Here is a 21735-nt window from a genome sequence, read left to right on the forward strand (position 1 = left end):
AAGCTAGGAAAGGAGGTCAACCTACCTGATTTCTAGTTGTGTTCTTTTCATAAAGTCATAAATCTTAATCACAAATTATAAATCTTCCTTAAAAATATTTTGGGTTAAAAAATTTTTTTTGTATTTATATACATTTATAAAATACCCCCAAATCAAGTCTCTCCCCATCTAGAGTGGACCTGTGATTTCATTGACATATGGAACTCCCTGATGAGGAAATTCCCTTTCCCAATGCAGCTTAGTACCTTTGCTGCAATTTATAATTTTAGAGAGCTACTTGGAACCCTGAGAATGTAAGTGATATCCTTAGGGCCACACAGCTGTTTGTGTCAGGGGTAGGACTTGAACTGAAGTCTTCCTGACTCTGAGGCTAATTTTTGATTTATTACACTATGCTGACAATTCCAAAGACAATTAAGTAAAACAGCCTGGAAGAGTTATCAAATTAATAGTACATGCAACTTTATGCTGGATTAATTGCCTCTTCCATAAATTAAAAGGCTATGTTTCATAGGCTAATGCAACTATTTGCCAATACTTTTAAAAAAATCTGAGTTGTGTAGTTATTTAAAGTCCTCTTCTGAAGTGTTGCATTATTGTATATATGGTTCTTTAGGTCCTGTTTTCTTCCCTCTGCATTGCTTTTCCCATAGATCTCTGAATTCTTATTTCATTCCTTAAGGCACAATCATTGTCCATTATATCCATGGACCACCATTTGGACAGCGATTAATTGATTATTGGGCAGGAGTGAGTCTGCAGCTGAAAAAGTACTTTTGTCACAATCAGAGAATAAGAGAATCCTGTTTTTCAGGAGCACCTCCCCCTGAATTGCATGCAAAGGGTCTGCTGGAAGAGATTTGTAGAATTTCCTGCTACCACCAGAAACAAAATCTCTGTGTATAGTAGAACCATTCTAACTGGAAACTTATTCTGCAACCATAAAACTAATCAACACATGTATAAGCAAAGACGTGGCCATTTTTCATTTTTGAGAAATGCAAAATCATTGTCAGATCTTGCACTAAAATGAGAGTCCCTGAATTCAAAGGGGAAGCATTATCACACAGACAGACATCATTATCAGAGTGTTCAGTGACTCTGTGTTTCCTTCAATGATTTTATTACTTATTTCAGTGTTTCAATACAGAATTTTATGGATTTAACAAATGTAAAAAATGTACTTGAACAGTGTGGTTCTCCTCAGCATTGGCATATGGTATCAGTGCCTTAGATAAAAGACTTAGTTACAGGATTCTCTTTAAAGTGTGTAACCTTCTTCTTTTAAACCACAGAAAGAGTATATTCCTTTTCTCAGGACCTCCAGATTCAGAAGTTTTGGGAAATTAATGGTACTTCTCCAAGGCATGATAAAAGAAAGGCTTTCTGTGCTATGAATCCTGCTGAAAATTAAGCTAATAACAATTAGTTTGCACAGGGATTTTGTAGGGATGATATGAGAACATTTATGTAGAAGTGCTTTGTTACTTACAAAATACGATACAGATGTTAGTTATGAATACTTTTGTGTTTGTATGGGAGGAGTAAGAATCAGACCTGTGATTTCTTTGATAGAAATGGATTAATAGTGTGGAAACTCCCTCTGCCAAATCTGAAATGACTTTGCAATTTAATCTTAAAAAAAAAACAAACAAACCAAAAACAAGAACACTTTACCTTCCATCTTAGAATCAATACTGTGTATTGGTTTCAAGAAAGAAAAGCAGTAAGGGCTAGGCAATGGGAGTTAAGCAACTTGCCCATGGTCACACAGCTGGAAAGGATCTGAGGCTAGATTTGAATCCAGGACCTCCCATATCTAGGCCCAGCTACATAGCTGCACCCTCTGCAGTATAATCTTAAAGAGATGCCTGGAGCATTGAGAGTCTGAGCCAGAATCAATAAACATTTATTATGATACAACTGTTTGCCAGGCACTATGCTAAGAACTGAAATACAAACAATGCATAAGACAGTCCCAGCCCTCAGGGAGCTTATAATTTATTGGAGAGAGAAGGACAACATATTAAAAAGAAGCTGAAAAGGGAAGGGTTGAGGGGGAAGGTCCCCAGCTGGAGCATAATAAAGTCCTGTAGCTCGTTTGGGAAATAATGTGAGAAAAGTGAGAGTTTCAAAGTTGATTTCATCTTGGGTAATGATAACTTTCTGGAGATCATGACAGCCAGGAAATGTATGGGAAATGAGGAGGTGAAATCTCTGGATGTCCTCAAATGGTGGAGGATCTGAGAGGAATAGGCAGCTGGATGGTGCAGTGGATAGAGCACCAGACCTGGAAGCAGGAAGAACTGAGTTCAAATGTGGCCTCAGAGACTTACTAGCTGTGTGACCTTGGACAAGTCACTTAACCCTGTTTGGCTCAGTTTTCTCATTAACAAATGAACTGGAAAAAGAAATGGCAAACCATTCCATTATCTTTGTCCCTCAAAATGCCAAATGAGGTCATGAAAAATCAGACAGGACTGAGACGGGACAATAATTGAGAGATTTTCTCCAATGTCCACCCTCTCTAATCAGAGGGAGAGAAGGTCTCTGGGGACATAGAGTGCAGAGGTAGTGGGAATTTCAGAGTTAATTTCATCTTAGGTAATGATGAGTTGATGGAGATCATGAAGTCCAGGAAAATAGAGGTTAAAAGACTTATTGGAGGGTATAACCATTACACATCACAGAGGAGGCTTGAACCAAGGTTTCCTGACCAAGACCAACTCTTCATCCATTATCTTGTATTTCCTCTCATTTACTTCTTAGTCAAAGTTAATTACTATGCCTGCACCATCAATGAAAAGGATAAAAAATGTAACTGAACCATTGAGAACTGATCCCTAATGTCCCCATTTTATTTATTGGTAGTCTAGATGTAGTTTTTAAGGATCCTTTATTTCCACTTCCACTACAAGCTGAATCTTCAGTGTTTTCAGCTGGCAGCAGTTTCTGCATCAGGAGTCAAGAACAAATAGATATAGATAGACATATTTAAGGGAAAATTTTCAAGCACCTCACAAATGGGAGTAAAGGCCTTTCTGCATCCAAGAGCTGAGTTCTACCCCTTTGCAACATGTTCTTTCTCAGCCCATGTCCACTTCCTCTTGGCTCCTATAAATGCCTGGGAGAGAGTGTGACACAGACTTTTGGGGTGATGTTTTATACCACCTGTTTATGTTGTACTATGTTAGTAAATGCCTCCTTTTAAAAGCTACTTAATATTGACCTGAGGGCTTCCTCCACATAAAAAATTATTCATAATTTACATATATCATTTTTCATAGTCAATAAGTACTTCTACACATTTTTTCTCATACCTTCCCTACAAAAACCCTGTGTAAGCTGACTGTGATTAGCTGAATTTTCAGCAGGGTTCATCATGACTAAATGACTACATCATAATTAAATTATTTTTAATGGATAATCTTAGGGGACATCTTGGTGGAGACTATAGTCAATAGTGATACAGATTCATATTCCAACTTCTTAGAGGTATCCTTATGAATATGGGCCTGGATTATGCCAATTAAAAAAAAAGATGATGGAGTTTTCATAGTATGTTCTAATTCCTTATAAAATACTAGAATGTATTATTTTTAAAAAACTCTTACCTTCCATCTTAGAATCAATACTGTGTATTGGTTCCAAGGCAGAAGACCAATAAGGGCTAGCATAATGGTTAAATTGGAATTTTGACTAAATAAGAGAGTTATTTAAAAAGTTGTTACCAATTATTATCCCTTAAATCAGGAAAACTATCAAACTATTAAAAGTTTTGTTTAGTTGGAAGATTAGTAAAAATAGGGAAATGTGAAAGGAAAAGAGGTAAAGAGACTGCCTAGTTTACCCTAAAGGCTGATCCAGTGAAGTGAAGCTTTCTCCCAGAACAGAATTCCTGTCTCCACATGGGAATCCTAGTCACTCACCAGCAAGCCAGGCAGGATCCAGGCAAGGTCCCAATGCAGAAAAACCCTTGTGAGCTAAGCTCACCAAGGCAGCAGTGAACCCAACAAGAAGGTCTCCAACTCCAAGAAGTTCCAAAGCTGAAAGTCAAAGTCCTGAAGTTGAAAACTCCAGTCAAAAGACCCAAAGCTCCAACTTGAATCTGAAGTCCAAAAGCCTCAAGGAGCCATCCTCCAAAGAAGAAGTCCAAAGGAAAAGATCCAAAGAGCTGAGACTCCAAAGAAGAACTCCAAAGGAGAAGCCTCAAAGAGAAGTCCCTTGGACAGGAAGTTCAGGACTTTTTATAGTCCTTTTTCCATGTCACTTCCTGTCCCTTCCCGTTTACAGGAACCAATTCCAGTCTTTCAATTTACCTAGCACTGCCAAGGAGGTGGGTGGGGAATGGTGTGTGTGTGGCAGTGGCCTCTAGAGTTGTCACCCACTCTAGCAAGTGACTTGTGAACCTCATACTTAGTGACTGGTAAGGTACCAAGTAGGATTACTTGAGTTTTTGATTGATTAACTTAAAATTAGCTGATTGATAGAGTTTGATTCACTCTTCACACTAGGCAACTGGGGTTAAGTAACTTACCCGGGGTCACACAGCTAGGAAGTTTCTGAGACAAAGTTTGAACCCAGGACTTCCCTACTCTGTTTGGTTCTCAATCCACTGAGCTACCTAGCTGCCCTCTACCATGTGTTATTAAAGGGGTGGTTTATGAGCATTTGGAAAAGGAATTGGTGATCATTAGGAACTGGCATAGCTTTATCACAAACCAATCAAATTGATCTTTCTTTAGGTCACTTTAATGGTAGATCAGATCAGGAGAATGTCAAATGAAATATTATATTTAAAGTGCTTTGCAAACCTAAAAATGCTATGTAAATTCTAGCTATTATTATTATTATTATTACATAGACAAATTCTCTCATACTATCATTATGGAGAAGTTGGAGAGATGTAGGTTAGAATGATAGCTAGGTATATTTAGTTGCTGATTGAATTGTTAGCCTTAAAAAGCAGGCATTGATAGGTTTCTGTCAAAATGAAGGTAGCTCTCTAGTGAAGAACCCCCAGGATCTGTCCTTGGTTCTGAATTGGATTTTTATCCAATTTGTAGATGTCACAAAGTGGAAAGGGATATGTAATTCATTGGATAAAAAAAGTCAGATTCTGAAGGCATCTCAACAGGCTACAATCATGATAAACATAAAGTTAGAAATTCCTCACTGAGGAAAGAGCTAGACTCATATTACTAGGTCATATTTATATAGCACTTTTAAAACTTTATATAAAACTTCAAAATTTTCCCAGTATTTTTCATCTATCCTCTTATTTGGCTCTTGCAGGTACCCTGTAAAGCAGGGAAGAGAAGAGAATAAACATTTATTAAGCCCCTGCTGTATGCCAGGCACTGTGCTAGGCATTCTTTTTAACAAATATTATCTCATTTGATCCTCACAACAATCCTGTAAAATAGGTGCTATTATGACTACCATTTTACAGTTAAGGAAGCTGAGGCAGACAGTGATTAAATGACTTTTTCAGTGTCTGAGGCTAGATTTGAATTAAGGACTTCCCTGACTTCATGCCTAGTGTTCTATCCATTGCACCACCAGTTGCTTCTATATAGAGTTATTATCGTCCACATTTTAGAAATGAGGAAAGCAGCTTTAACATATAACTAGCAAGTATTTCATGAGGGATTTAAATTCAGGTCTTCCTGACTTTAATTATAGTCCTTGACTCACTACTTGGCATTAGTGGTTGGTCTTTTAGCCTAGTTTAATTGCCTGCTTGTAATGTTTATGATCTTTAAGCTAGGTAGCATAGTGGATAGAATACTAGTCCCAGAGTCATGAAGATCCATCTTCCCAATTTCAGATTTGGGTTCAGATACTTACTAGCTGTGTGACCCTGGGCATGTCACTTAATACTGTTTGCCCCAGTTTCCTCATCTGTAAAATGAGTTGGAGAAGGAAATAGCAAATTACTCCATTATCTTTTCCAAGAGAACTCCAAATAGGGTCATGAAGAATCGACATGACTGGAGTGACTAATCAAAATCTGTCTTCAGGAGGGAACTTTGAAGAACACCTCTCATTTGTATTGTCCTAGATGTTCCTGTTCCCTATCAGGAACATAGATTTGGAACTGAAAGGGACTTTCAGGATCACTTAGTCCAATTCCATTTTTTTACAGATGAGGAAGTTGAGATTCCAAGGAAGTTCAGTTAAGCCCAAGGTAACTCAGGCATTAAGTAAGTAGCAAAACTGGGATTTGAACCCAGTTCTTTTTTCAAAGCACCATGCCACTGCTTTGTATTTTCTTTAGTCCAGAGTGTTGGATAATCACTTGACAGATTTGTGGGTATGAATTTTTGCTTATATGGGTCTATTTACTATTTATCAAATATTAATTAGCTGTAGTATATATGTATGTATGCCTCTTGTCAGTCATATTTTCATCATAAGTCCCATTGATATAAAGAGTTACCCACCATTTTCTAGGGCAAGATCACAATGTTGCATGTATATTTGGCTTTGGTCACTGCATCAGGACATGCTTTGACATTAAATTGGGAAAAGAATGCACATTGCTCTGTAAACCTTAAAATTTCTTAGACTTATGAATGTTGGAAATTTCACCATTGGAAAATTTCATACTTGGAAAAAATTTCCTACTGATAGTAAGAACTCTATTGGAATGTGAACCCCCTTGGCATGGGAGGATCCTTGTCCTCCCTACCTAAGACTACTTTAGGACAGAGACCTTTTGTTAAACAATGGAAAGGGCTTTGACCTATGCTTAAGCATAGAACAGGAAGTTCTTTGAGTCATGATTGATTTTAGAATTGATACAATAGAGATACTTGGAATGACAGAACCAGGTCTTGGAACTTACAATCTCCACCCTACTCAGTCTAACAGGATTTAGGAAGGGCTGCAGCAAGGATCAAGATTTAATTATTTGAGAATATGACCTTCAACAGACATGTGCAAAGTTACAGACCTCTAGGTGGTCCTGGGTTAAGCTAGAGCCACCATTGGCACAGGGAAGACATGGACAGTGATTGGTAGATGTGAGAACTGAGGGGAGGGAACTTGGATGGTTTCCTTAAAGATAGAGGGGGTCTGAGGACTAGGTGGTTGGAGAGGTTTTGGCTCTGAGAAGTTTTGCTCTGAAGGAGGCTGGAGGTGGAGGCCCCTGAGACTGTTTCTCCATTTTGGTCACGTGAGTGATAGGGACTGATCTCTTTTCTTTGCCTCAGCTATCTAAGGGCTTGGGCCTTTTGGCCCAGCCTAAACAAAGGGGGTATTTAAGCCCTATTCCCTTCTCTCTCTCTCTCTCTCTCTCTCTCTCTCTCTCTCTCTCTCTCTCTCTCTCTCTCTCTCTCTCATACCTTTCTTCCTCCTGTTTGTAATTAAAACCTCCATAAAAGGTTGACGGCTGACTTGAGTTTCATTTAGGAATTACATAGCTGAATTCCTTGGTGACCTTAAATTAATATATATCAGTCTTTTAAAGTGATTTCCTTGTCACAGCTCTCTGGGAGATTATTGTGCATACATTAGTATAGTGATGGTGAATTTATGACATGGGTGCCAAAGATGGCATACAGAGTGCTCTGTGTGGGCACTTGGCCACTGCTTCCCCCCCTCCAAATTTGTTACTAGAAAGGCAGAGGGACTTGGGTGGGGTTGCTCCCCTCCCCCTTTCTACTGTGCCTGATGACATTCTTTCACATCCCTGCCCCTCTGCCCAGCAGCCAATGGGAATACACAGAGGGTAAGGTGGGTGGCTCATAGGCAGCAGAGCTGGAGGGGAGTGAAGTACTTGGGCCACTCTCCTTCCCCTCTCTACACTTGCTGAGGACATTCCTTACTTCACCCACCCAGCAGCACAACAGAAGCACTTTCTCCCTCTCTTGTGTGTGTGTATGTGTGTGTGTGTGTGTGTGTGTGTGTGTGTGTGTGTGTGTGTGTGTATGCAGGGGTGGGGGCAGGGTGCAACACTCAATGGTGGGGAGAGGCATGGCATGCAGTCTGGGGGGAGCAGGCACAACACTCCATCTGGGGGGTGGGATAGTGATAGGGCTTGGAGCTGTCTCTAAAAGGTTCACCATTATTGAATTAGTAAATTCTTGGTACTTAATTATAATAGATAGCAAATCTATACTTCCTGTTTGATTGGCCCTAGACAAGTCATGTTTTGTAACTGCATTTGGGATTTTCTTAGCAAAGATACAAGGGTTTGCCATTTCCTTTTCCAGCTTATTTTATAGATGAGGAAATTGAGGCAAAGTTAAGTTACTTGCCCAGGGTCACACAGCTAAAAAGTATGTGAGGTCAGATTCGAACCAAGGTCTTCCTGACTCCAGGTCTGCTGTCCTATCCACTGAACTATCTATATGCCCCCTACAGGCTTTAGGACCAAGCTAATTTGGTACTTTTTTGTTTTAAATATAAGAGTAGGCACCAAATATATATAATTTCCCTTTGCATTTTATTTTCCATTCTGCCTCATCCTGGAACTTTCCTTAGCTCCTAGGACCTCCTTGTTGTGGAACATCCAACTATATTTTAAGCTCTCTCTATCCAGACTAACCTTCTTATTAATCCCATCTCTTTCTTTTATTGGTGAATTCCTTTTAGTGACTCTAATTTTTTGTGTACTTCATCTCTCTTCCAAACCATGCTTCTGAGCTAGGTTCCTTTATCCCAAGCCTGTCTGCTCTTCTCTCCATCAATTCCCAGCTTCATTTTGCTTGTTATTTCCCTCATTAGAATGTAAGTTCATTGAAGGCAGGGACTATCTTTTTGCCTGTATTTTTTGTACCCCAGTGATTAGCACAGTGCCTGCCACATGGTAAATGTTTAATAGATTCTTGTTTTGAGGCAGTTAGGTGAATCAGTGGATAGAGAGCCAGGCCTTAGAGAAAGGAAATCCTGGGTTCAAATCTAGCATCAGACACTTCTTAGCTGTGTGACCCTGGGCAAGTCACTTAACCCCCAGTTACCTAGATCTTACTGCTTTTCTGCCTTGGAACTGGTATTAAAAGATGGAAGGTAAAGGTTTTTTAAAAAAAGATGTTTGTTTCTTTCCTTCATTTCTTTTAGGCACTAATTCACTATCTTAATATATTGATGTAGGCTAAATATTGACTCCTTGAGTACAGGGACAGTTTCATTTTTGTCTTTGTATATAAATACTATTATTTCTTCCGTTCCTAGCACAGCTACATACTTTACAGTAGTAGACTTGTGCTCTGCCTTCTTTTCCATATCTGTACATGAAAATTCCAGGCATATTTTTGCCTTCACATGGAAGAGCTTCATGGACATGGGCTTGTCTGCCTCAAGGTTATGTGGAAATTCCAGGACTTTTTGCACAAATTCTAAGTCAAGATACTGACAATATAAAATTTAAAAACAGCAAATTTATAAAATATGTAGATGATCTACTCTTGGCTTCAACAAATGCTGAAGCATGCCAATAGGAGAGTAAGCACCTCCTCCTAGAACTACATAAAAGAGGGCACAAGATCTTGAAGGAAAAGGTTCAGTGGTGTGTCCCAAAAGTAGAATACTTGAGATGTATTCTAACTACTGGTGCCTGTGTAATTTCTCCTAAGCACATTAAAAACACCCCAAAATTAATATCTCCTACCACTAAAAAGCAATTGAGGGCAATTCTTGGAGCAACAGGATTTTGTTGGCAGTGAATCCCTTGTTGTGGGGAAATCACTAAGCCCCTTGTATCACTTACAAAAAAATTCAGTCCCTGAAGGACTTAAATTGAAATAGAACACCTAGCAGCGTTTTTTTTTTCAAATTTAAAACAGGTTATTCTATCTGCCCCTGCTCTAAGCATCCCAAATTATGGTAAACCATTTACCCTATATATAAATGAACAGAAAGGGGTATCTTCAGGTGTTCTAACTCAACTTTTGGGACCTGCTCAATGCCCAGTAGCCTATTATTCAACTGAGCTAGATCTAGTAGCTGCTGGAGCACCACCATGCCTTAAAGGAGTAACTGCCATGGTTTTAATAGTAAACAAATCAGCCAATCTGGTATCAGGATGCTCTCTGACCATAATGTGCCCACACGAGGTTGAGGCATTGTTATTAAGGCATAGGACACAGGCATTTACTGTGAGATTTAAAATGGTTGAGGTCTTAAACTGTAGTGATTAAAATAGTGGAAGATATAAATTGTGATAGATATAAGAGAGGGTGAGTAAATTTGACCACAGAAATATGTTTCACTACAGTGTCTTGGGTTTAAAATCAAATATAAGGTGGTTGCCAGGGAAATATTCCCAATTATTCAAATACCCAAGTCAATTGGGTTTTATAGAGATTTTTAATTAACAATACAATGAGTAATCAAAGAAGGAGAGAGAGATTAAGAAAAGAATCAGTTTTTTAACACTCACCACAAGGTCTGTCTAAGTAAGGATTTCTAATGACACCAGGCCAGCAGCATCTCAGCTGCTTTCACCAGCTCCCTCCTCCATCTGAATGTTTCAGAATCAGTCTCCTCAGAATGAGTCTCTCCAATCTGAATGATTCAGAATGACCTCCCCACTCTTCCCTGAGCTCTTATTTTTAAGGGCAAAATCTCCTTTGTCACCTCCCCTAAGTCCTTACATCTACCAATCACTGTAGATGTTTCTAAAGGACCGCCCATTCTTAGTCCACACCTAAGAAGGTGTGGATTTTTGAGTAATTCACACCAGGAAAGCTCTGAGTAAGTTTTCCAGTTCTTTGTTCCTTGTAAATTCACAAGTTGCTTGACCTTTATAGGTACTTAGCTTAAGAAAAGTATGGGTTTAAGTACTTTTCATTGTTCAGAAAAGAGTTTACAACTTTATCTTCCCCTAGGGCAGACCCAAGTAGGTAAAATAGAATTCTCACATTCCTGCTTTAAGTAGAGTTCACTGCCCAAATGGGGAATGGTCTTAATCCAATCTTATAAAGTAGGGTCTGGGAAATTTTAAGGTTTACATTACTGACCAAATGATTACTAGGTATGAAATAACACTACTAAACAATGAACACATCACACTAAAACACTGTGGATCACTTAATCCTGCAACCTTACTTCCCAATTTGCCAACTTCTGGAGAACCTTTACACAACTGTACATCTTTAGTGTCTATTGCTAATAAACCTTGTAATGATTTACTGGACGCCCCATTGGATAATTCAGATTTCATATTGTTTACAAAGGGTTCTTAATTTAATGAGAGATGGCAGGTGCTATACAGGAGTTGCAGTAGTTAATGAATTTGATACTCTCTGGTCAGCTTCCTTACCCTCAAATATAAGAGCACAAGGTGCAGAACTCACAGTATTGAAATACACCTGTATCATTGCAAAGGATAAAAGAGTCACAATTTACATAGACTCCCACTATGCCTTTAGCTTATGTCACGCTGTTGGAATGCTATGGCTCCAAAGAGGATTTTTATCCTCAACTGGAAAATCTATAGCTAATGCAGAAACTATTAATGAAGTTCTTTCTGCTCTCTAGCTGCCTGAAGCCATAGTTGTAGTTCATTGCTCTGCACATACAGGTGGCAATGACCATGTCTCCAGGGGAAATAACAAAGCAGATATCACAGCCAAACTATTAGCCTTCGAAGAACCTGAATTAATTTTGCCTCTAACATTTACTGATGATTTTGTTCTATCCCTTTCCTATAATGACAAGGAAGTGGGAAAATGAAAACAAAAATTTAAAGAAAAACAGATTAATGGAGTATGGGTGTCATCTGAAGGAAAACCCCTACTCCCTAGAAGTTTTTATCGACAAATTTGCCAACTTATTCATAAAAATGGTCATTTTGGCACCCATGACATTGTGGACTATGTTAAAAGAGTATGGATAGCCCCTGGTATAACTACTATAGCCTTTAAAGTATGTATAGCATGCCCTACCTGCCAGGTCTTTAATCAACATGCCTTTCATGGCAAAGCCTTTGGTAGATGTCCTCTCACTTACACACCATTTGAACATTTACAAATCAGTTTTATCTCTATGCCAAAAGTTGGACAGTATAAATTTTGTCTGGTCATAGCTGATCAGCTGACCAGATGGACTGAAATGTTCTCTACTGCTTGGACCACATCTGTGTTTTTTGTCAAAGTCCTTTTGAAAGAAATTATTCCCCATTTTGGCCTACCAGCTCATATTGACTAGGATAGAAGAATTCGTTTTACCAATTCAGTCTTATCACAAATTTATTCATGTTTGGGGATAACTCCTAAATTTCATACACCATATCAGCCCCAGAGCTCTGGCCAAGTTGAATGAATGAATAAAGAATTTAAAACTATGATTGGAAAATTGTGCATGGAGGCTCATTTAAAATGGCCTGAAATTCTACCTCTGATCTTATTTTATCTCAGAAGCAGACTCAGAGGTGATTAATACATCTCACCATTTGAAATGCTATTTGGACATCCACCTATTCAGGCACAACCATTTACCCCTGTCTATACCTCATTGTTTGGAGGGGATACAACCATTGCTACATATATCAGACAATTAAAAACAAAATTGTGAGAACTCCATAACTCTGGATCTGCTGTTCAAGCAGGCCCCATAGACTTCTCGCTTCATGATTTAAACCCTGGTGATAGTGTGTTTATAAAGAATTTCAAACATACTGGGTTGACTGAACCTGCTTATGATGGACTATTCCAAGTCCTATTAACTACACCGACAGCTATTAAAATTGGGGAGAGGGACTCATGGATTCATTATAGCCATGTAAAATGAATAGCCTTTGTTGATAATGAATAATTGAATATATAGATTGTATTTAAGTATTGATTATGATAAGACTTCCCTATTGATGGATCTGTACTATTTTGTTGCGCTTTATTTGTGCCATACAGTATTTTATTTTTTTCTTTCTCTAATTTTTGCATTTGAAGCAATGTAATTATATTAAAAAGATTTTCTTTTAGCTAATTTTTTATTTTTGCATCATTGGCTTAGCATATAAATGCATACCCAAAAGCTTCAGACTATGGAAACCTGCCATTTATTGATAAATGTTATGGGACTATGATTAATAATTGTGTCTGATTCTAGGAAATGGGATAAAAAAAGAGCAGAGACTATATCTACATAGTGCCTTAAAAGCACGGATTTCACTTGAAAAGTACCAAAAGAGCACACTGGTCAAAAAGAAACCAATTCATGTGGGATTGATGGACTTCTAGGCCAATATGAAAGGACTTGAACCTAGTGTGAGACTCAAGATTATGGTGCTTGACAAATGTTAAGTCGCAGGACTCCTTGAACTACACTCCTTATAAAATACTTTCTATGAAAGTACCTAACAATTGGATATTCTGGCTCCCCTATCCCTGAGAAACGAAATATCAGAGCAGGAAATGACACTTACCTTTTTTTTTTGACACTTACCTTTTTACACAAAAATTTAGGTTTTGTTTTGTATTTTTCTCTCTTAAGATATGGCAACTTCCTGCAGTCCTGACTTATAATGGGTAAATATAACATTACTGTAGTTTTTCCCCCTACAGATTTGTAGGACAGAAATTTACTTTAATTGGATCCTAATAACAAGGACCTCTTATGAATTTATTCTTTTTTAATTCAGAAATTTTATATACATAGTTTCTGATATTTTGATTCTGATTTTGACTTTTTTATTTCTCTCAAAAGCTTAATTTTTTCCCTCTATTTTTCTTTTATGCTTTTGTTTTTTTCTTTTGATAATTAGCTTATACACCCATAACTCAACCACTTTGAGTTGATCCAGGTGTTGATAAACACCCTCTTTAGGGGAGATTGTATTGTATTTTTATAAAAAATAAATCCAAGATTTAGAATTTTGTTTGAGAAGAAATTTCAGGAAAAGAAGTTTGCTAACTCCTTGAATCCAGAGAATGAACTCTTTGAAGAAAGATGCTTGCATAAACATACACTGCATCAAAAAGATCCAGAATGAACTTTTGGGTGCAATCGATTGAGCAGAAAGGGATTGAACATATATTGTAAATGTATACTTTTATACCAAAGGTGACTGCTGCCTAATTTGGCTTTTTTCAATACGCCTAGCAAAACATTGGTTTTGCTTTCTCTCTTTTCTATTTCCCTCTTATCTCTAACTATTTTAATTTCCTCTTAGAAAGTGAAATATTGTATACATCTGTAGTTAGAAGCTTTTGGATACAGGGGTATCAGTGTCATGGGGAAAAAGAGGTGCTATAGACCACAGATACAAATCTCTCTCTCTCTCTCTCTCTCTCTCTCTCTCTCTCTCTCTCTCTCTCTCTCTCTCTCTCTCTCTCTCTCTCTCTCTCTCTCTTTCTCTCTTTCTCTCTCTCTCTCTCTCTCTCTCTTTCTCTCTCTCTCTCTCTCCTCTCTCTCTCTCTTTCTCTTCCTTAACATTTCCCCTCTATTGTAAATAAAATACCATAAATTCCTTTCTGACTTTAATAATTCATTTTGGGGATTTAGTAAATTAAATCCCTGGCAACCTATTAAATATATTCAGTCTAACCATAAATTTAACATTGCCCAAGACAGTTCCAGGTGTATTAGCAAATTTTTGTTAAATTGAATTAGTTACTACCTCAAATGTGCTGTAGTGGATAGGGTCTGAAAGACTTGGTTTAGAGATCATTTTTAGACATTCAAGACATGATCTCCAAACCTCAGCTTTCTTATCTACATTTAGTACCTCTCAGAGTATATACTTCTAGCAATGGTAGGTAGTGCGTGGAGAGGAGGAGGAACCAGAAAGTGAATGTTTGGTAAACAAGAAAACTAGTTACACAGTCTTAAATAGCCTCCCTGGAGGGTGGATAACAGGATTAATTCTCAGTTAAGGCCCTCAGCTCCACCCCAACTGGAGGTTGAGTTTCTTTGTGAGAACAAAGGGATGGAAGGTACTTGAAGCAACTGACCATGGAAGGACTAACTCTTGCCTTTGCCCCACAGGGATTGGTTTAGGCTTTTTTGTGCCTGGGTTTTGGTCTATGCTCACTTGATCTTTCTCTGCCTTTGGGAAGCTATAAAATATACATCAATAATATATATTATTGCTCCCAGACTCCAAATCTTGCCAGGGGATACCTCCTAGCTTTAATAAATTTTATTAATCTCTCTCCCTGACTATTTCACCAATGCATTTGCTTCCCTCTTTGCTCCATTCACTCCATCCCTCAACCCTAATGCACACAAATTAATATAGTCATGAATGAACACATGGTCTTTGAGAAAAGAATTTCTTTTAAATCATGTGGTGAAACAGAAAGCAACCAGATCCTTACTGAATAGGGATTTGGAAAGCATATTTGTCTTTCCCTAGGGAGAGAATGAGAGGGGTAGAGGGCAGGGATAGAGGATGGAAGTATAGTCTCCATAACACAATGGGTACTTGGGATCCCTGTTGGACTTCTGTTCAGCCTCTGTCACAGAGTTCCACTACCTGAGTCACTAATTTCTCTCCTCTATCCACATTGCATCATCATTTAAACTATGGGCATAAAGGTCCTGTCAGGAGTGAATGGCAGTGGCTGCTTTCTCACTTCATCTCCTCTGCTTTCTCATTGTGATGGAGATGAACTTTCTCTTTACTGATCAAGCTCTTGGCAGCCTCCCTTCAGTTTACTCACTCCTTATTTCTTAAGAGATTTCTTCTCTCCTCTTTCCTTTAGGATAAGGGGAAGAAGATTTTCTCAGACATAATCACAACCCCCTTTTAGGTAGAGCACATCAAGGATCCTAACCCACTGATATCTATCTTAATATCCACCCCAACTTCTTAGTATTCTCAAAAAGTGTTATGCATAAAATAGAGATCACAGTACTTTTGGGCAGTGTGGTTACCAGGAAAAAACCAAGACAAGGTAGTTAGCAAGAATGCCCTGTCTCTATTTTCTTAAGGTCAAACCTATTACTACATTGCCCTTTTAGGTGGGTGTCTCTTCTTTCTTGCCATCAGTGGGATGCTTCACTGATTATATCAGGTGGCCTGTAACTAGCATCCAGCTCCACTTAACTGCTTACCATCAATTAGCTTTTAAGAAGAGATCTTTTTACTTCAAAGATATCATGAAAATAAACCTGCCAACATTTTTCCTAATAACTCTGGGTATACATTTCATAACACCATCTCTGTCTCTAGCAGAGTTGACTCAAAACTTAGCTTGCCTTTTATAAAGCATTGGTCCCACCAACTTCACATCAAGATGTAGCATGGATAAATCTTTTGCTGGGCTGAAGGCTTGTGAAGATGGTTCTTTGTTCCTTGGGTTGAGCCATTAATGCTGGTTGGGCAGCAACATCTGGCCTGGATTCCAACTCCTAACCAACTCAGAGATTCTTCTTGAACCTATAATAGAAAAGAAGAAAGAGAGTGTCAAGGACAGAAGATTATTTTTCAGGGCCACATGTTTTTAGAGGGGAAGAAAGTCTTGAAGCCTTTCCTCTTAGAGTACTGTCTCTCATTGGGCACCATCAGTGGAGTTATCAAACTCCTTTTGGTAAACTTTAAAATATTTTTATTCAAATATCAGGTAAATTATCATCATTATCAATTTTATTTTTTCATCTTTATTCATAAGGGGTCCATCCCAAGAACTGGGGCCTTCCTCTAGACCTCTTACCATTCTATACATATTAGTAGAATACATGGACTCCCAAAATTCTTGCAATATGATTGACTTACTTCCTTTTCCAGGCCTAGATCTATCTGTGACATCATTCTTTATACTGTTTCTCCTGAATAAGGAATTGGCAATATATTGCAGCTTTCATGTGCCCACCATGTGCTTTTCCATTACATGTTGGGTAACCCATTATTTTAATTCTTCAGAGATTATGTTATTTTATGACTTGAGGCCAAACAATATCATCAGAAGAACCTTTGTCTTTAGGAGGGTCTTTGGAAGAAACAAAGAGTCATTAAAAGTACTATGCAATTTCTCAAAGGCAAGCTAGCTTGCTCTCACCCTTTTGTTCAATTTTGGGTCTAGTTCATTGTCCATCCACAGTGTGTATCTTAGATAAATGTACCAATGGACTATCTGATAAGCTGTTTATCCAACTATATGTCATAGTATGAGCAATAGGTATTCCTGAGCTTTTCCATTTTTCCCAAGTAAATAGTTAGGTCAAATTCTTCTGTGTGATTATAGATTTTATTTAGGAGGCTCTACTGTTTTGGAGCTCAATGTGAGTAGTACATTGTCATCTGCCCATAAGAAAATCTAGATGGCTTTACCATCTATAGGAAATCTCTCCTTCATTTGAACTCTTCTGGACTTCCCCCATGATGGGAACAAATGTGGCCAGCAACTTAATCTTCCTGTTTTGTGTCTCACTATGAATAACTAAAAGGCCATTGGATAGAATAAAATCTGCCGTTACATATTTCAAAGAATCTTATATGATTTGAAAATTTCATATACTTAGGTAATTTTTGCATTTATATAGGATCTTATCATCCTTTTTCTCCTAAACTACAAGACAGAGACTATGTATCACCCCTATGCCCTAGAACATAACTGCATAATAATAACTAATCATCTGAAAATTATAATTTATTAAAAATTGAATTAAAATAAAAAAGGTTTATTGGGTCATTTTGGGAAAGTTTTGATATTCTATTGTAAGACAGAATGATGGAGAAATGAGGGACGATGTGACTCATTATGTGCTGGTCACATTTACTTCTCAATATTTTTTTTAACCCTTACTTTCTTAGAATCAATACTAGGTATCAGTTCCAAGGCAGAAGAGTGGTTAAAAGTTAGGTAAACTGGAGGTAAGTGACTTGACCAGGTCAAATTTGAACCCAGGACCTCCCATCTCCAGGCCTTGCTCTTTATCTACTGAACCATTTGGCACTCTCTCCCAAATCTTCTAATAACAAATATAACTGAAGAAAAGAATTGACTAACCCAAAAGAAAGAAGGGATATGTAGAACAGAGGTACTTTTTTGAGACTCAAGATTTCTCACTCAAAATTCAATTATTGCTGCTTAATGAGGGTGGAATTTGGTGCCCTCTTTTATTTTTCCCCTACTCATTTAATTGACTGGTTTTCATCCCAGGGAATGAGAAAAGCTTCATCGCAAGTCTTTGAATGCCATTTCATATGTCTCATATTGCCTGTAATGTCCTTCATGGCCTTGAGCAAATGAACAATAAAAGAGATGGATTGTTCTTGGCTTATTCAGCAGGTTCTAAGTACCTTTCAGGAGGTTTATAAACACCATCTAAATGTCCATATAATTTCTTGATTTCTATCTCATAAATGAAGTACCTTTTCTCTCGCATGTGATCTTCCTGAGTTTCAAGGGTCAGTCTCCACTGGGCATCAACATCATTTGTCATATTGAGTACCAAGCTAGTCATCAGGATGAAGGGCAAGCAGGATGGCAAGTGTGTTCTGGTAGCAGGGGCAAAAGGTTCTCAGCCATCAGAATGGACCATAATTTGCTCCTGACACTCTAGCAGAGACAGAAAAAGCTTGGTGGGTCCAGGTGAGAACAAATGATTCTAAGTGGACTTTCCCAGCTAAGCAGAGATTGGAGGACTTTGGGACCAGAAAATAGCTTACATTTATACAACTTTTAAAGTTGGCAATCCATCTCACATACATATTTTCATTGATTCATTCGATATCCCTGTGAGGTATGACAGGCATTTTTATTTCCATTTAACAGGTGAGGGGGAAGTAAGTTTCACAGTTCCATTTGTAAATCTTGGATACTATGACTCCAAGTCCAGTATAAAATCTACCAAACTAAGATCATGGGAATATGGATTTAGAGAAAGAGAGGATATGTAGTTCAATCCCTTCAATCCCTTCATTTTACAAAAGAAACTGAGGCCCAAAGAGGTTAAATGATTTGACCAGAATCACATAGGTAGCAAGAAAGTGGCAGGAATCACATTTGAATCATGACCTCTCCATAATCTATTGTTGTCATTTGTCCTTTGTTTTCAAAGAGAACCAGCGACATCACAGGATGATATGTCTTGACTCATGTGCAAGTTGGATTTTAATTGAGTTAGAGTTGCTCACAATTGTCAGCCTTTTTCTCTCTTTCAGTCATCCAAGTCCAGTGGCATGACAAAAGTCAGGATGACTGGCAATGGCTCAGGTTGCAGTGGATGACCTTGGCCTCTTTGATATTTGACCAAGCTCTAAGCCCTCCATATCTGTTTCAGGCACCTTCATGACCACTGGAACAAATCGTTCTCATCTTCTCATTCCCCCAAGAGAAGTCTTCACTTGCTTGGGGGTAGACATATCCCTAACTCACTGATAAGACTGAGGATCATTAGTTACCTTCAACCCTGGTTTAGCCCTTCTGCCCAGATGATTTATTAGAGTGTGGCTGCTGCCCATGTTACAGCTTCTTGGAGCCACAGGTGAGATTTAGGTGACAGGTAGAGATCAAAGGTGGATGAGCAGACTTGAAAAGGGTTCAGTAAGCCCTCACACCAGGGGGCACATGTGTATGCATGTGTACATTTTGCTCATGTAGGTTTTGGGTTTCCACATGGTTTCCTGTTTTGGGTTTCCTGTCTAGTTGTGACTGACAGAGAAGGATGAATAGATACTTCTTAAATATCTTCTACCCACTCTTCTCTAAGAGAGACTGATTCCTGCCAGGTTAAGAGGCACAAAATTGGAGCCAAAGGCTGATCCCTCTACTCTTCTCAAAGAGAATGGGGTAATAGGCTAGAATTATATATATCTGCCCCACTAAATATTGTTAGACTAAGAGAGATCATTTTGTAGGTTCAAGCAGAACTCCTGATCACTATCTCTCCATGGAAAGAAATACCCCCAAGCTATATACCCAAAGCTTGATTTCCTTTCTATCAAATGCCAGTTCTGTAGCAAATGGCAAATAAATCCATTTATCCAAGCCTATGGCAAGCAGAAACCAGACAAGTTATTTAGATGAGAATAAACCAGACAATACCCAATGTGAGTGGACGTACCCACTGAGAATGAGATATCTAAGCTGAAGAGAAGAAGAGGAGAAAGGGGAGAGGACAGAGGGAAGAGACAGAGACAGAAAGACAAAGAGGGAGAGAGATTCCCAGATCTCTCAAGTCATCCAAGGGAAAATTCCCCAAAGTCTCTACTGTGTGAAGTTAGATATAAGGATATGATCAAAATGCCAGATCCTCATGTGGCAGAAGTGAAGAGGGAGAGTATTAAGGGGTGGGGGTGGAGGGCAAGAAAATAAATATATTGATTAGGCTAGCATTTAACCAATAAATTAATAAGTCAGTGATCCTCTTGATGATCAAAGACCTGGAAGCTCCTTCACACAGATCTATAAATACAGTTTGGGTGCTCATTAATCAGCCCTTCCCTTGGACATTCCATGACATCTTTAATTGGTAAATAGCTAATGAAGAGGGGGACTTAGAAACCTCAACTTCTCCCTCATTACTTCATCACAACAGAGGTGGGTCTTTGCCTACATAAGAAAGATGCCAGCACACCTTTTCCCTGCTGTACTTTCAAATGGGACAAATTTCAACAAGGCTGATCAGTCTGGCCTTTAATCCTTTTAAGATCTTAAAGATAAAAGGTCCCAGCTCAGTTTGGTAGCTGGGAGGGGACAGTAGTATTGGGAGTCACCTGGAAGTAAGCTATTTTAGCCTGACCTTAGAAGGCTGGGGGAAAATGATTTCACATAGGAATATTATTCATAAATAATATAATTCAATATTAATTTTCCTCCTTCCAGGAAATAGATGTACCTTGGTAACTTGGAAAAGCAAAAGCTCTGAGTCCTCCCTCTTAGCACCAGGCTGCTACATTTGCTACAATGGCTCCCTATTACCTGTGGATTTCTAAGGTATGTAAGAGAAATGTAAACTTTTTCTTCTCTATTGTCTTTGGTTCTAGTCCCACACTGGCTGTATTCTCCTTATTGTTAGGTTTCTATAACTTATGTCCCACTTCCTTTTAATATTTTAATACCAATTTACTTTTACAAAAGGGTTTACTACAAAAATATTGTTGTTCAACCTTCTTTTTTTTTTCCCCCATCCAGAAGGTTAATGAGGCCATGAATTGACTTGTAGGGAATTGAATTTAAGTGAGGCAGAGTTGTACAGTGATTAGCCTTTTTCCTTCTCTCAGTCATCAAATTCAAATTGTAAGACAAAAGTCAGGAGAACTGGCAATGGCTCAGGATGCAATGATGTCTTTGACATCTGGCCAAGCTCTAAGCATTCCACGGGGCCTGTTTCAGTTGCTTTCATGGCCATGGAAACAAATTGTTCTCATTTACCCATTCTACCAGGGGAAGTCTTCAGATACTGTGTTAGACATCCTTATAAATCACCAATGGATCTGAAGTCTTTTAGTTACTTTCAAGCTGTTTTATCCTGTCTTTTGTGACTGTTTTACTCAAGTGTGATGGCTGTGGATGCTCTAGCTTCTTGGAGGAACCGGTGAGAGTTAGGTGAGAGGTGGACACCAAAAGAAGATAAGCAGCCCTGAAAAAGATTCCCCGAGCCCTCATCGCAGAGGTGCTGGTCCTCCCTGAACACCTCATATATCCCACTACAAAGATATAGCAAAAACAAACATACAAACATCATACCATTCCCAATATCTCCAGCATCTCTCCCCCATGTCAGGTTTGTCTCTGGAGTGATTAGACTCAAAACTTAGTTCCTACACAACAGTGATCCCACCAAATTCTTATCCAGATGCAGCCCAACAGGTCCTTGTGTCAACTTCTCCTGCCTTGG

The 21735-nt window shown here is 38.5% G+C and overlaps 1 long non-coding RNA gene across 1 annotated transcript in view; it reads left to right on the plus strand.

The window, feature by feature from the left end:
• Positions 1–21735, plus strand: part of LOC103092442 (uncharacterized) — a 138180-nt gene that overhangs the window by 113831 nt on the left and 2614 nt on the right. The window lies entirely within an intron of this gene.

This window comes from Monodelphis domestica, chromosome 4, assembly GCF_027887165.1.
Source record: "Monodelphis domestica isolate mMonDom1 chromosome 4, mMonDom1.pri, whole genome shotgun sequence".
Classification (NCBI taxonomy): Eukaryota; Metazoa; Chordata; class Mammalia; order Didelphimorphia; family Didelphidae; genus Monodelphis; species Monodelphis domestica.